Genomic DNA, 17,572 nt, shown 5'->3' on the forward strand with positions numbered 1-17,572 from the left:
TGATAGTAGGATGGGAATGGTGCTCATGGGAAAGGCATTTGCTTTTCATTTTGTCCTCAAGCATTTTTAACTTATTTTTTACAAGCATGTATTAATCATTTACTTTTAAACAATTCTTTTAAGCTTAATCCATATGAACAACTATCAAATAGTGTAAAGGTTAGAACAGTGCCTAGCTCAAAATAGCAATCAATAGTTACTATCTGAACAAATGATTTCTAAAAATCATTACTGTTTGTGAATAATTCAAACTTCTGCTCAAAAAGCCATTGTTTTTGAACCTTTTACTAAGACATTTTCTTATGAAAATTGCAAACTTAATCTGGTTTTCTTGTGGCTTGTAAAAGCAACTTAATTCAGAGTTTGGTCATACACACTTATCTGTGTTAGCAGTATCTTTAAAACCAAGAGACTAATAGGAGTGCGATAGCAAAAAAGCTTTAATTACTGCAGAACCAGTGGCAGGAGAAGGAAACTGTCAGTTTTCACACCTCAGTGAAGGCTGTGCAAGGGTCTTACAGGTTCAGATGTACGTGGTCAAGTGATAAACGGCAGGCTCTGGTTTCGGTTGTGGTCTGAGCTCAGCATGGGGGCAGGAAACAAACAGTGCCTTTAGCACTTGTCTGACACCATCCCTGGCAGGAAACAACCCCAGAAGGAGCTATGCACAGTCAATGATTTTCCTTTTCATCCCTGTCTATCCTACAGCAGCTGGAGTAGCTGCTCTAGGAGGTTGTAATTGATAGCTTTGATTTACCGAAGAAAAATAACTCTGGGCAGTTATCTAGTCCAGGGACAAGCCCTTCTGAATGTGAAAACGGTGCCCTCTCAGGAACAAGGGACTGTTACATAGATCTTTAAACTGTCATTTCTGCTGTGAACCAACCTCGACCACGTATGGGCTTCCCTCTGTGTATTCCTGTCCCTGATTTAGTCCCAGAACACTTTGGAAACTTACCAGGTCTGCATATAAGCTTAATATTGCCCACCACATGCACTCTCTTTCTTTGCCACCCTTACGGATTGTGATTCCATTTGTGTTGTATGATTTTGCAATTGTGATTTGTTGTTTTGTATTGTTTTCAAGTTGTGTCAAGCATGCACATGTAGTTTCCCTCCTTAGAGACAATTTGTCAAAGGAAAGAAACTATTAATGACAAGTAAAATATTTCCTTTCCAAAACTCTTTTCACTGAATAACTCTGCCACTTCTCAGGAGTGTGAGTTTTGTTTTCGTTTGTGTTCGTGAAGTAGAGCAAATATATTTGAAGGCATAGGCAAAGGAACTTGCTACAACCTTCAATTTTTTTGAAAATCATGTAATGTACATTAAATTTCTTAACATTTTGCATTCTTTCCTATTATCTGTGTCTTTATTTGAATAAAAAATTAATAATTAAAATTATTTAATGTAGAACTAAATAAGTCCTCCAGGAAGAGGGAGATTTCTCTTTTGTGGCTTCTGATTTTATGCCCAGGCAGTATTGAGATAGCCAGGTGGGAGGGAGTCCTCAGAGAAACTCCAGGCAGCCTGCCCACTGAGGTGGAGCCTTCGGAAGTTTATGATGTTTGTAGCAGGGAGGAGTCTGGCTCTTTCTCTTCCTATGTGGAACCTGGGATTCTAACAATGGGCATGAAGTGTTCTAGAAGGGATTCTGACCTAGCAAGAGTCCCTGTTTCCCCCCTTTTCTTCCTCTTCACCCAATAAAACCCTTTCTCACTCATCATTCGAATTGTCTGTGAGCCTGAATTTTCATGGCCGTGGGACAAAGAACCCCATCTTTAGCTGAATTAAGGAAAAGTCCTGCAATAGTGTGGTGTAGGATGTGCACAATCCTGGAGATCTGGAGAAGCCAACAACATCCCTAATAGGAAAGCACTAACATGTTCATTTTAGTAACAAACAGAACCCCAGGAGTATTTCTCAAGTTCATGGACTAACACCTAACTCCAGATACAGTCATTTCCATAAGACCATGCCATAGAAATTCTCTTCTATTAATTTTATTTCTTCTCTTTCATCTCTCTTAGCTTTACAGTAAATAGAGTGTTGTTTTACATTAAGTATAACATGCATTTAAAAATTATTAAATGATAAGTTCTCTGATAACTTGTTTAATTTTTAGGAGTAGAAACAGGGTTGGGGTAAAGCAAAGGCTTCATCAAAATACCTATACAAAATTTTGGGAAGTGTGTAGTTACAGACACCATAGTGGCTGCATTCTTTCTCATTGACATTTTTGGCAGAGTGACTGAGTGGCAAATCACCAGATCCAAGTTCTAACTTGTGATGCCACCAAATAATTTCCTGTGCATGGAGGAGTCATAAACTCTCTTATACCTTTCTATCACGCATATTATCGAGGAAGTGAAGGCTGAAATCAGTGATCTTTGAGGTCTCCACACTGTTGTTTTACTCCAGTGGAAGATTCAATTGAGGATGGAGAAAATTCGCACCCCCTAGTCTGGCCTTTTCATAATGTTGCTTGGGCTGATTCAAGGGACAGTGCACTTTTTTTCAGCTAATGTTTTTACTTCACAGTAACACCATGATATGTATTCCATATTTTATTTTATTCTTTCAGTTTGTCTTGATGTCTACTGCTCTACTATAACTGTTTAAATAGAGAACAAGATTAGTTCATCTTTCGTGAAGCTTCCAAATGCTGGCAGGCCTACGTCCACTCTTTGGCTCCAGCTTCCTTTGACTGTCATCTGCTCTGGCCATGCAGCAATCTTCATTCCCAGCTGCAGCAAGAGATGCAGTGGAGTGCTGGCCTGGCTCAGATGCAACCTACAGTGTTATTTTTATAATCTGGAAGTTCTAGGCAAAGAAAGCAACTCTTCTTCCATCAGCTACTAGCTACCCCCTACTGTCCAAGAACCTATGGTTCTTCAATGACTCAGAAGGCAGCAAAGTCTAATCTCTCGACCTTGCTATTCAGCTTCCTTCACTGTAGCGAAGGTGATTACAAAGGATCAACCATTTAATTAGCTTCTGGGGCCTATAGTTTGCAGTTTTACATTTCTCTTTCTCCTCATCGAATATTTTATTTAGTACTCTTTGGGAGAGCAAACACCGAGCCACTGCCAGCATTTCCTGGTGAATGATATGAAATTGGCTTTCAAGACTTATTTTTTTTTTTTACAAGAAGGAGGTAAAAACTAATTGAAGTTTATCTGTTTTTACAAATGCAGAAAATTTCTAGGAAGCTATCCAATTCTATGTATTTTAGGTTTGGGTGCAAACTATTGAATTGTAATAATTAATTAGGCTCAGGAACAGCCATCTTTGGTCATGCTTTCTAAATCCTTTAGCTAAACTCTGTTAATCAATATTTACTTAAAAGTGTGGTGTGCTCCTCAACCCCATCTTTCCCTTTCCATAGCAATGTCCAATTATTTCAGGTGGAGGCAACTTTGTTTTTCTAAATATCTTTAATATAAGTTTGCTTATAAATTCATCAAATACTTATTTCGATGGCAAGATAATTTAACATGCTATCAAAAAAGATCAATCATATATAAATAAGAATATGAAAAGATGTTTAACATGACTAGTCTTTAGGAAAATGCAAACTAAAACCATAATAAGGTACTACTGGATACCTATTAGAATAACTTTAAAAAATGACAATCTCAAGTACACGAAAGGATGCAGAGTAACTTAAACTCTAATACATTGCTTTTGGAAAACAGTTTCCAGTATGTTATTAACTTAATCGTTTCTTATAATATGACCCAGTGCCAAATACAGTTAGGTGTTTGCCCAAATGAAATAAAAATTATGTTGGCACAAACATATGGATGATTTATTTTCCATCAAACAAGAAACAAGTCTAATATCTTTCAACTGGGGCCTCGATAAATGCTGGTATATTTGTACCATAGAATATTACTAAGGAAAAAACAGAAATGTACCACAGTACTGATACAACCACAATAAGGATGAACTTCAAACACACTATGATAAATGAAAGAAGTCAGACTCGAAAGGTTACATACTGTGTGTGTGTGGTTGCCAGGGGCTGGCGTTGTGAGATTGACTACTAAAGGGCAACATGAAGAAATTCAGGGGGTGATGGAATTGTTCTATATCTTGATTGTGGTAGTGGTTACATTATGATACACAATGTTCAAAATTCACATACAAGGTGAAATTTATTGTATGTAAATGACTCCTTAACAATAAAAACAAAAATAATTGAGTAACTGCTATGTGCTGTTGTTTCAGAAGTGAAAAGACAGTCCAGGTTCTTGCTTCCTATGATCTTATATTCTTGTTCTGTGTTCACTCTTCTGTGTCCACTGTCAGTATTAAAGTCCATGTTCTTTTCGTCTCTTGCCTGCTCTAACCTTCTATATTTATCATCTTGTCTCCCAACTCTCCTCTTCTCCAATCCATTTTCAATAATGCTACCAAATGAATCCTTTTATGATGTCAATTTGATTATGCATCTTCCATGTGGCAGTGGATAGTTTCTATGATTTGTAGCCTTTTAGTTCTTTAGAATACCTTTTCTATGCTTGAAATTTTTCACATCATGGGTTCCTACATAGAAGCTAGAAATTCACTTTCCAGTCTCCCTTGCAGCTATGGTGCTGGCATATGACCTGGGCCAATCAGAAGAATATGAACATGACTTTGATTTGGAAAAAAGCAATGGGAGGAAGGAGGTGCTATGTGAAATTCATTTCTGTTGAGGGTGACAGGAATGGCTTTCTTAGAGCACTGGTGGAGGTTTTGCTGAATAGTGCCCAGGGTCTTGATGTGACTACTAGAGTATGTGCTCAGTGGTCTTTGCTGGAGCCTCTAAGTCTGGACTCACAGTCTCTCCCAGAGTGTCTCTGAACTACTTAATATTCTTTAATAAATTCTTCTTTTTCTCCTTAAGCTAGAGTGGTTACTGTTTTTCACTTACTTTGCCTCTAAATCTCAATGGATACACCTGTGTATAAGCCTTCACAGACTTCCTATCACCTTAGGAAAAAAATCAGTACTCTTAACTATGGCATCTAAGGCCTTCAACATAGGGTTCATACATACTTTCCAGTTTAAACTGTTCTCAACGTGCTCTATGTTTTAGTCACCCTAAACTTGCTGTTTGTCCAACAATTCATTCTCATGTATACCTTCATGACTTTGCAGATTATGTTCCCTTTGCTTAGTATAATTTTTCCTCTTTTCTCATCACTTTGTAACCCTCTCTTCATGTTGTCCTTATTTATCCTTCAATTCCATTCAAAATATATCTTAAATACCAGGAGCTCAAATGCCCTTTGTGAAGCCTTCCTTGATAGCCTTACCATGGTCCCAGTGCCCAAGGGCTGTTTGCTTCCTCCTGTATCTGAGAACTTCTCATATTGTATTATGATGTTTTGTTTATTTAGTCATTCATTCAATAATAATTATCGAGCAAATACCATGTGCTAGGCACAGAGCTAAAATCTGAATGATAAGTAGGAGTTAATTAGGTAAAAATGGAGTAGAGTGTGTCCCACAGAGATCAGCATGGAAAGCAGGCAGGCAGCTCATGGAGAATGTGAACCTCCAAGTGAGGGCAGCTGTAGTGGCTAGGGCTGGGGAGCAGGTATGCCCCCTTCAGTCTTCTGCAAGTCCTTTGAGGCACGAGCCCAGTTTTACTCATCTTTGTGCCTCTAGTGAAGCCAAATCAGGCATGGAGTTGATATTCAGTGAAGGGTTGTTGAATTAATAAATACATCACCAGATCATGTCTCTCCCTAAAACTTTTATCACACAGCTTGAACCAGAGGAGATAATTTAGGCTTAATTTCCTGTGCATCAAATCATTGTCAGGACATAAGAAATACCTTTAATTAGGAAGTAAAGTCTCCCACTTCCTCACACTAATAATCCAGTGTTGCATTGATGTAATAGTGGCAGATCAACTTCAAAAGTGTTTTCTTGGATAATTGTTTGGGTGTCATCGGTTTACTTATCTTTAAAAGCCGATTAACACAGCTAGTATCTCCAATCTGCTTTTTCATGTGATTCTGTCATCATAGCAACCCCACAAATCAACTCTCTGATGTGTCTTAACATTATAGCTTGGGCCAAAAGAGGCAAAATAATTTTCTGGTCATTACACAGAAAATCAGTGTCATAATATCAGCCATTTCTTCCCAGACCTTTCTTTCATGGCCAAGGGTCATCTTTTAATAGAAGTGGTATTAAATGAGGCAAGAGCTGCATGTTTATATCAATCTCTGTGCAGTAGTGTCAATACCTTCTTTAGCCCTATATCCACAGGATACAGAGCATCAGCTTCCTGGCGAGTGTGAAACTGGAGGCACAAAGCTTCAATGTCATCCACAGGGCTTGGAATTTAAATGTATGTTATTGCTGCTTTGGATAGTTTTGAAACCCTCTCCTACCATCAGACAGCAATATCTTTCCTTTGATTTGGTACCAAAGTTAAGCTGAATTTTAATCACCTCCTTAACGCTTAACTTCACAGAGAAACAGACTAAGTATTAGGGATATCTTTCTGATGTTTTCAATGAACCAGAGGCACAGACTTTGCTGTCATCTTCAGCCAAGGACAAATTGTAATTGGCAAGGCTGGCAAATTGCTTCTTCTTATTGGAAACTGCCATTGGCACATTAGATTGAAAATAAGATCCTTCCTGTATGGATGTGATGTGGTTCTTCACCATGCAGTTGTTAAGTGAAAAGTTGTTTTTCTAAACTAATGTTTATAGAGGTAATTCAGTTTGTGACACTAAGGGATATAAATTTGGGATATTACTGAGAATGATTCAGCTTTCATTTTTCACTTGAACTCCGGCAGTTGCCCTTTTTTCTTCCTCCTTAAAGGCATGATGGTACATCCGTCTTGTTAGGAACATCCTAACAAGGGGATAAAAATGAGCAGTCTTCCTTAAGAGGAAAGTAGAATTGAAAGGAGGAATATGCCATCATCACAAACATTGCCCCCAGATTACAAACATGGGACTTCATATTGACACCATTAATAATGGTAGGGCCCTAGGGCTGGCTGCTACACAGCTCTCAACTAGACTTACTTTGATGTGCCCATGAGGCTCATTTTTGAATGTTAAAAGTGGTTGACTCTGTGCTCTGTTTTAGTGGAGACTCAGGGCAATGGGAGTCTCTTTCTTAGCCTGAATACAAGGCACCTAGACTATTTTTTAATTAATAAGCAAAGTATCAACAAGTTTCTGAAACAGAATATAAAATGTTCGTCAGATGCAACCAGCATTGTACTCACTCCTAGCTAAATATGTAAATAAATAAATAAATGGCTAAATTTAATAAGACAGAGATGGTAAAACTTGAAAATCTATTTTTTATAGTCCTATTGATCCTTTCAGAACTTCTTATTGTCTTTTACATCTGTACCAGAGATAAGCTTTATAAACAGCCATTGTGATACAGGAGAAACAGTAAAATTTGGAAGCAGATGGCTGTGCAAATCAGGCTCTACTGAGATGAGACAAAATTGTGTGGTTAATGGACTTTTGCCATGGCACTTGGTGTTCATCAAAATCTAAGGATAATTTTGTCCTCAAAGGAAATATGAAGAGTTAAAGTCAGCATTCAGATGTCTTAATAGTGCTACCCTAAGATCTTGGGTTCCAGTTACTTTAACTATGTCCTCCTAATCAGTGGGCTTTGAAGTTAGCATGCTGGACTTTCCATCAGGGCCTCACCGCTTACTGCTATGTAGCTTTTGGCAAGTTATTTGACCTCAATTGCTTTATCTCTAAAATGGGGATAATAGCAGTATGGTATGGTTTGGCTCTGTGTCCCCACCCAAACGTCATCTTGTAGCTCCCATAATTCCACGTGTTGTGTGGTGGACCCAGTGAGGGATGACTGAATTATGTGGGCAGGTCTTTCCTATACTGTTCTTGTGATAGTGAATGGGTCTCACGAGATCTAATAGTTTTAAAAAACAGGAGTTGTCCTGCACAAGCTCTCTCTTTGCCTGCAGCCATCCATGTAAGACGTGACTTGCTCCTCCTTGCCCTCCACCATGATTGTGAGGCCTCCCCAGCCATGTGGAACTGTAAGTCTGATTAAACCTCTTTCTTTTGTAAATTGCCCAGTTTTGAGTATGTCTTTATCAGCAGCATGAAAATGGGCTAATACGCAGTATCTACCTCATTTTTGTGAGGATTAAATAATACCTGCTAAACACTTAACACACAGTGCCTAGCTTATGATAAGGACTGAATAATAGTGACTATTTTCTTGATCTTGTAACATCTGTACAAGTAGAAAATTCATGTCTCTAAACTCCAGTCATATAACTAGGATTTGGTTTAACTGTCAGTCTTCCTGATGTCAAGAGCTACCTACCTGATGTTCCTGAAGTGTTTTGGGGTATCAGGTGGTAAGTGGACTCACTGCCTGTCACTGTAATTGAACGGTATCTATAGGCCAAGGGAGGCTGGAAAAGCACTCAGGAATTAACTCACTGTGAGACAAATGCTTTGTGTGTGTATGTGTATGGGGAGGAAGGGAGTGGGGAATTAAATTCCTGAAAGATGTGAAATTGTGTGGTTAATAACTTTGGGCCTCTTTGTGGTCAGGCATTGATTATTTTAGTCAAAGACAAAGCATTGTTGAAATAATCATCTAAAGTATGAAATTGTTAGTCTTTGAGGGGATATGCAGAGATACTAATACCAATTCAATAAGTACAGAAAGGGTTGAATCTTGATCTGTGCGATCTGCTCATGAATTACACAAGCATTTACTTTAGATATCAGCCTGAATGGAGCACTGTAATTATTTGCTAACATGGCTAATTAATGATGAGCTCCCTGAGAGAAGGAACATAGCTTATTTGATTTTGAATTTCTGGTGTTGGCCTAGTACCCGGCATATAGTAGGTGCTCAGCAAATGTTGGCCAGATTAATGAATGAATAAATGACACCTGAGAGAAAAGATTCTTTATAAATCAGATAGGGGCTGCATGGTGTCAAGTTTTGTTTCATTCTTGGGTGAACTCGTCCTCCCATCCCTACCCTTGAGGAATCAAGATCAAAGTAAGGCTTTCTGTCTTTGATGTTTCTATTCTCTTGGGAAACTATCAACTTTAATTTTCTGAGCAGAGAGAATCTTCTGATTTGGAGTAAGTCATATAACAAACCTGGAAATGGAATAAATTTATACAAAAGTCTGGAATATCATTATATCATTGTTAGTTATACCCTATCCAGTATTGTGGGTGAGATTGTGTTTCATCTGGTGGTGATTAATCCACTGAATCAAAGATTGGAATACTTGCTACAAATGGTGTGACTGGATCCCTCTGTCATTTTTTAGAGTCATCAACTCATTTTTAAGTAAATAGATGTTCTTAGCATGGATGTGTAAGATTAAGTGAGTATATGGAAGTGTCTGAATTTCAGAATTAATGGGACAGAATTTCTTCAGGAAAGAAATTACAGGCAGGATGTCAACACTTGCAAGCAACAGTTAAAGAAGTAGAAGCTCTTTTTGCTATTGATGAGGTGATTCTGGACAGTGAATCAGTGGTTCTTCCATGTTGCATTGTCGAGGAGAGAGTTATAGACATATTTTTCTACATAAACATCTTAAATTGCCTGAATCTTTCTTATTAATGTTGAAACAATTATGCTAATTAACCAATCTAAAATTGCACAGAACTTTCTCACTCTCAGAAACTTTCCATGTCTTCTAGAAATGTATGTACTTTAGGAACTCTGTGCTAGGTCTGAGATCATAATGAGAGCCACTTCCAATAGAGTGTGCTGATATAGATCACAGAGGTATAATTAGGATTTACAAATGCATAATTGTACAAAAATTCATGGACAATGAGCTGGAAAATTTTCCATGTATTTCTCCTTGTGAGATCATGTAGCTTTCTTTGTTATTTTCGAGATTAAGTTAAAAATTAATGACAACCTTAACTTATTGGAACTGGTTCAATAATTCAGAGATCAAGAGCAAGGGGTATTTTAAAAGAATTATCATCACATTCAAAACCTGTAATTTTCTACATCTCTTCTTTGTGGTAATGAAAAGTTATAATCCTGAAACCCTGTTGGAGAGGTGAAGTCCTGTCTGGATAAACCTGTGCTTCACAATTTGAACTATTCTCTCATCTGAAAAATGAGAGAGCTGGACTAGACGATTCACTAATATCCTTAGGTCTAACATCCTAAGGATGCAGGATTTTATATCCCATGAAGTTTCATTTCTGGGAATATCCAAAGAACAGATGCTCACAACAAGAAAAACATGCATTGGCGTGATGATGATATATTCACCTTCATGGGACCAAGAAGTCTTTAATTAAAGGATCTATTGATTTATAATAAGACAATATTCTTTCATTAGGTAAGTCCTTTTTGCTGCCTCTGGTATTACTGATAGTATATTGGCAATTGTGCTGGGCAAGTAATGCTGACACAGTCAATGTTTCCTTCAAACATGTCAAAGGAAAGTGCCTTGAAGTTCTTCTCTCTTTTTCCACCCTCAAGCTCCTGCCATCTCTATCCCCACTATGTGGTTTCCTGATTGACTTTTCCAGAAACCAGAGCCTCCCATTCCAACATCATAGACCTATTCTTCACCATGAGTATATTGTAATTTATATAGTTCAAGTCCATTCATTTTAAATCACAAAGTCATAAAACCCAAAGGTTGGAGGTTAATAGAGAGATCATCTATAGTAATACCTTAATTATTTGAGTGTTCCTGTTTAATCATGGCATGTGGATCAGGGATCCAGATGCAGATGCCTCCCCAGCTGAACTAGCAAATACTCTATCTCCAGCTCTCTCTTTGGACTGGGCCTATGCAGCCAACCAGAGAATAGGCCTTGATACTGGAGAATAGGAGAGATAGGTGAATCTCTCCCACAGAGTTAAGAGGGGACTACAGCTTTTGGGGATCCATCTTGTATCCCTCTCTCCAAGAAGGATTCAAAAATGGGCTGGAACAGGAAGATGAAGTCTACTGAGTAATAACCTGAGAACTTCAGTTAAGCCTTGGGAAGAAGGTAGACTTTAGCTACACAGAAATCTGCATGAAAAATTATCCAAAATGGCTCTCCTATACAAATAAGCCATTCAGTTGTTTAATAAGACATTTTAGATAAGAAGATAATGGACAAAATATAGATATTACTGCCCCATAGTATTGATTTTACTTAAAATGACAAAGTCTAAAAATTTAGTGACAGTATCCTATGAAGAAGAAATATAAACCCTGAGTATCTCTTTAGAAGATAGAAATGAAGCACACTATTTTCAGTTGTAGACTCTTGGTTATGATTTCCTGAGTAGTAGATAACATATAGCCAGAAAGTGTTGGCAAGCTTTCCTAAGTGAGGCAATATGTACAGATAGTTTTAATGTGTTTGAACATAAACACAAGTGTACAGAAGATGGAAAAAGAAAATAGAGCAGGCACCACTTCTAGCCATGTTTTCCTTTTCTTGCTGCAAAGAAAAATAATGTTATTTTATAAAATAAAACAGAATCTAATTATGTATATGATTTTTTATAAAGTGGTAAAATGCAATATTTATAATGATGAAGATATACATGTCAAAGTGTAGTCAAACATAACCGCCATTAAATGCCTGGCTGGAGAAAGATCATTAATTACACAGGACATTAGATGCAGTTGAATTGAGAAGGATTATTGGCCAAGTAAACAAAATTATTTTTGAGGCTAGATTCATGTTATTATACCTGTGAATAGAATCAGGGTGTACATTTTCAGCCACATTCAGATTTTAGGCACCACCAGGCTAAGGCTTTCCCTCCTGGGCCCATGATCACTGGCTTTGCCTTTTTAGAGGGACATTCTCATGGTCACTGAGGCTTTTGGGAGTGTGAACTGTCAAAATGGTTACTGATGCTTAAAAACAAAGAGCTCCCAGAGGCTTGTTAAGTAGGAGACTTGATAGCGTAGGAACAAGAAAAATGAAAAAGCAAGGGTAGATAGAGGGCAGGAAGGGCCCCAATTTTTTATCTTGGGCTCTAGGGCAGGACTTCCCTTTCTTGGAAATGATTGGCAAGAACAAAGCAGTCTTCCAGTCCTAGGAGCTCTAGAAGAATGATAGGCTGAGTGAGTACTAGTGGGCTAAGAGTAATAATATTATTAACTAAAATGTATTGCATGCTTATTCTATGCTAAGCCCTGTATGCATTTCTCATCTAATCTTCACAAGGATGTGATAAAGTAAACATTAGTATTTTGCCTATTTTACATATCAGGCCTTGAGAGTTTAGGTGACTTGCTAAAGGTTGAGCAGTTAGGAAGCGAACTTTGGGTGACTCACCATCTCCATTTGCCTGTGACTGAGGAATTTCATGGGATCCTGGACTTTTTGGTGCTGAAACCAGGACAATTCTAGGCAAACCAGGATGGTTGGTCACCCTAAAAGTGATGATACTGGGACTCAAACTCAGAGCCAGAGAGATTAATCCTCATGCTAGTTGTTGCCTTCCCAAGGCAGGGATTCAAGTTCAGCACAACAAAGCAATGGGTCCAAATGACAAGAGCCTGGGACAGAGAGGGGATTGTCTAAGGTTCAACTACCATGTTGCCCAGAACAACCAGCAGTAAGCTTAATATTAAATCACCTTCTAAATAAGAGAAGAATGGCCCCAGAGCTTCAGAAGGCAAAGGGCTGAATTTGTAGGTCTGGTCAAGAAACTATGGTTATAGAGGAGGCTCCTGAGAGCAGAAATTCCTGCCGTTGTGATTTCCCAATCAGAAACATCTGAAGCAACAGTAATATTAATGCTTATGATTTCCACCAAACATTACTTTGAAACTTATACAATACTAGATAACAACAATAATAGATGATGATAAAAACCAGTGGATATTGAAATGCCCTTTTGCAGGTTTCTATATCCTGGGAGTTGCTCTGGCAGGTGGCCCTACTGTGCTCAAAAACCCAGGAGACAGGAGCTGCTGGGTTGATGCTTATTAGGTCCAGTGTGACGGTCCAGCACCCTTAGCTGCTGTAGAATAGAGCCTGGACAGGAGACAGTCCCAGAGTTTGTTTTATATCCATTCTTGAACTCTTTTTACTGCTTTGTTTATTTGAGGCCTTGAGGTAGTATGGCAGAAATTGCACAGGATTTGGGTTCAGATAGTTTTGTCTTTGAATATTTATTCTGGCTGTATGCCTTGGGAAATTGACTTAACACTCATTAACCTTATTTTTTCATTTGTAAAATGGAGATTAAAATCAATAGAGATATCTCAGTCCATTTGGGCACCTGTAACAGAATACTATAGACTGGGTGGTTTATAAACAAGAAAAATTTATTTCTCACAGTTCTGGAGTCTGGGAAGTCCAAGATCGAGGTGCATGAAGATTTGGTGTCTGGAGAGGGCATGCTTCCCCATAAATGGTGCCTTCTAGCTGTGTCCTCACAAGGTGGAAGGGGCAAACAAGCTCCCCTGTGCCTTTTTGGTTAGGGATGCTAATTCCATTCATAAGGGCTCTGCCCCATGACTTAATCTCCTCCCAAAGGCCCCACCTCTTGAAAACATCACGATGGGCTTAGGATTTCAATATATGCATTTTGGGGGAACATAAACATTCATACCATAGCACAGGGTTATTTTAAAGACTAGAAATAATGTATGGTAAGTGCCTAGCATATATGAGGCACCCAAAAAATAGGGGCTGCTACATTACTATAGGCCCCAGACACAGAATTCAAAATGGAGACTTCAAATCTTCATTTCTTAAAATGAAAACTATTTCCCAGCATTGAATTTATCATTTTAGCTTGAGGCTGACACCTTGTGGAATTGTCTGATAATTATGAACTTATTTCACGGTCTGTGTACAATAATCAATCCTTTCTGGAAGCTGAAACAACCATGTAGATTTAAGTAAATATACTGGCTATTTAAATCAGAGAAAACAGGCAAAGCCTAAGCAGAGGTACTTATTTTTTTGAAACCATTTTGGGAGATTAATTTTAGGCTTTAATTTAATTTTATTATTATTACTTTTTTTTTTTTTTTGCTCTTTTCCCAGGAAGAATATTATTTCAGAATTTTAAATCTCCCCCTCCCCTTGCCTAAATTATCTACCTCCTAAATTTTATTCAAAGTCTGGATTAAGTCTTTCTTTTTCATTTGCTCCTTGACCAGCTGTGCATGCAATGCCTGCCCATCTGAGGACTCCCATATCACAGGCAAGAGTAGAGACATACTTTGTGGAGTTCAATACAAAATGAAAACATGGGACCCTTTGCTTAAAAATCATTAAGAATTTCAAGATGGCAGCAGCAGAGCATTAAACCAAAGGGGCTTGTCTAACTGTCTCTTATTAATTGCTTTTTAAAATAATTATCTATTTAGTTATAATATAACTTGTTCGCTAGCAGAAACATAATGGCTTTTTATTCATTCCTACCTTTGTTCTAATTTCTGAGACAACTTTTCTCTTTCTCAAAACTCCTCCCTTAAAAATATTATGCAGAAATTCTACTTAGGTCACATTTCTACATAAAGAAGTCTAGAGAAGACACTGGTTTTTGGGGAGATGCTAAGTGATGGGCAACCCACCTGGAAGTTGTATCAAAATAAAAAGCATTCTGTTTTTACTTATATTTGTATGGCTATTTAGGTGAGGCTTTCGGAGTTACTGGTGTAGATTGTGGAAAGGGTAATTACCCACAAACAACTCCTTGTGCAAAATCACATTCATCCATGTAGAACTTAGCTTTATCTTGAACTGCATTGATCTAGATGCTTTTGGATTTAGACTTCATGGGAGAGAATGAAAAACCAACTCTTGGGAGAGACACTGGTGATGAAAACTGCTCAATAGATGCATTGACCTTGGTTCATGATGACCACTTAATTTGAATCAAATTACTTAGGATTTTGATAGAATCACTTGTCACGGTGCTTAGACATACAGCAAGTGCTCAAGAACTATTAATGGAAATAGGGCTCTCAAATAGTTAATCACGATTGTTTGGTCAATTGAGAATCTGAGTGTTTTTGATCTTGGCTATTCTCCAGCCCAGTGCTGGCAGGCATTTATGGTGAGAAAACCTGGCTGTGTGGCTAGAAACACATAATTTTAAATGGTGGCATTCACCTTTCTCTCCTCTGTTTTCCCTCAATTCTAGCTTATGCTCCTATAACTCTGACCTGCTTATAGCTCCCTGGACACATCAATTTCTTTCTCCCTTTCAGGCCTTTGCCTAGATTGCCTGCTCTGCTTGAGCTGACCTTGCACAGTCTCATCCTCCTGGTCTACACCTGCTCATCCTTTGAGACCTAGCATGAGCATCACAGTCTCATCGTCGTAATTATTGTCAACAAAAGGTTTCTGTTCAGATGTACTACTGGGATAATATACTTTTCTATTATTTTGGAATTTTAGAACTCTTCTTGTAATTTCTTCTGGTGCATCATAGGAATAATACTTAAAAAAGGTAAAATGTGATGTTTTTGACAGGGACTAAAACGAACTCATGCAATTTCAGTTTTCCAAGAATCAAATGAACTGTATAATGATAGAGTTTTATTAAAAATCTTTAAAGATCTCTTCCAAATACAAACTGTGGTCTGAGTTCACTTGAAGTTTCCTCAAATGATCTAAGTTTATGTAGAAAGTTTTTATGCTGTGGTCCTTATTTAATTTTCTATACATTTATTTAACTATACCAAGACTTAAAGTGTATTATTTGCACACTGGGAACCACAACTATCTGCGAGAAGAGGTGCAGTGAGATGCATACTGACGAAGAGGGCATCTTTGTTTTGTTTTTTTTTTTTTTTTTTTTTGAGACACAGTCTCGCTGTGTCGCCCAGGCTGGAGTTCAGTAACATGATTTTGGCTGACTGCAAGCTCCGTCTCCCGGGTTCATGCCATTCTCCTGCCTCAGCCTCCCGAGTAGCTAGGACTACAGGTGCCCACCACCACGCCCTGCTAATTTTTTGTATTTTTAGTAGAGACAGGGTTTCACCGTGTTAGCCAGGATGGTCTCGATCTCCTGACCTCGTGATCCGCCTGCCTCGGCTTCCCAAAGTGCTGGGATTACAAGCTTGAGCCATTACGCCAGCCCAAAGAAGGCATCTTTAACATGTCCACTAACATGCCCACCCACAGGACTTCTATAGGCATCAAAACAAATGGCCAGGAGCAGATGAAAATGCATTTGTAACATGGTCCAGTCAGACACTTCCTTAGAGTACCATAAATTAAGACAAGTATCTTTGCCTTATGGAGGTCCTAGGTAGCTGCAATGACTTAGTGCAATGAGGACGAGAGGTAATTTATGGTTTTAAAAGCAGTCTTGTATGTATATGTGTATAACCTGTTTCATACATGTAAGAGACTGCCTTAACTTATTTTTAAAAACAAGGTGGCACATCCAAAATAGTTTACTGTAGATAGCTTTGTGAAAGCTGTTTATAGAGATTCATAAAACTGTTTATAGAGTGAAAGTTTTTATTTATTTATTTATTTATTTATTTATTTTTTGAGATGGAGTCTCGCTCTGTCACCCAGGCTGGAGTGTAGTGGCGTGATCTTGGCTGACTGCAAGCTCTGCCTCCCAGGTTCATGCCACTCTCCTGTCTCAGCCTCCCAAGTAGCTGGGACTACAGGTGCCCACCACCACATCTGGCTAATTTTTTGTATTTTTAGTAGAGACGGGGTTTCACCGTGTTAGCCAAGATGGTCTCAATCTCCTGACCTCATGATCCTCCCACCTCGGCCTCCCAAAGTGCTGGGATTACAGGCGTGAGCCACCGTGCCCAGCCGGTGAAAGTTTTTAATAAGCGATAGTGATGTACCCAAGGTCTAGCAAGAGTGACATAATATTTTTACCAGAGTATGGCTGTGAAAGAGAGACTACGAGCAGGAGCTGTAGCCACAGGGGCAGAGAAGGAACAAGAAGAATAAATATCCTGACCTCTCACTCTTCCTATTTTCCCATCTTCCCAAACACCTCCCATTATGCCAATCCTAACCAGGAAGCCAGAGGCAAGGAAGCCCAGGCTCAGAACAAGACAGAGAAGTGTGGAGAAGGGATGGGGATACAGGAGCTGATGATGATGTCAAGCAGTCCTTAAACAGCATCAGGAAGGGTTTAGGTCAGCTCTGCAGAAGTCCATAGGTTTGACTGGTAAGGAGACAATGAACACAAATTGATTTGCTCAGTTGATTGCTTGTGGGACAACAGACAGATGAGCTTCATGTTGGCTTCAGCTCCTCTTACCCTCCAGTTTCCATGGCGCCCATGCGAAGTCAGGTCCTGGTGGATACTGCACTCACTGTGAGTTGTGTCACAGCTGAGGAACACTGAACTTAGGAAGCCACTCAAGAGGGGTGCTAGAAAACATGCCGAATCTTTGTCCCCTGGGGAAGAAGTTATCTATATTATCCTGGTCAGGAAACAAATCTTCCCTATCTCTATCCTAGAGAGGTACGCTAGAGACTATATCTACTTTCCAAGGCTGTTTGCTATGTACACATCCTTGAAAAGATCATCCTAAACAAAAGCTGTCATGAGACTCACAGAAATGCTGTGGAGAGTTACCTCCCAT

At 38.7% G+C, this 17,572-nt stretch overlaps 1 long non-coding RNA gene across 1 annotated transcript in view; it reads right to left on the reverse strand.

Moving 5' to 3' along the window:
- Window positions 1–423: 423 nt before the first annotated feature.
- The window catches only part of LOC140713527 (uncharacterized), a 47,982-nt gene continuing 30,833 nt past the window's right edge, over window positions 424–17,572 (reverse strand). The window contains exons 2-3 of the long non-coding RNA XR_012095642.1: window positions 959–1,118; window positions 424–635 (exon numbers count right to left, since the gene is read on the reverse strand). This is a non-coding gene — a long non-coding RNA (uncharacterized lncRNA). The remainder of the gene's footprint in view (window positions 636–958; window positions 1,119–17,572) is intronic.

The sequence above is a fragment of the Chlorocebus sabaeus genome, chromosome 15 (assembly GCF_047675955.1).
Source record: "Chlorocebus sabaeus isolate Y175 chromosome 15, mChlSab1.0.hap1, whole genome shotgun sequence".
Classification (NCBI taxonomy): domain Eukaryota; kingdom Metazoa; phylum Chordata; class Mammalia; order Primates; family Cercopithecidae; genus Chlorocebus; species Chlorocebus sabaeus.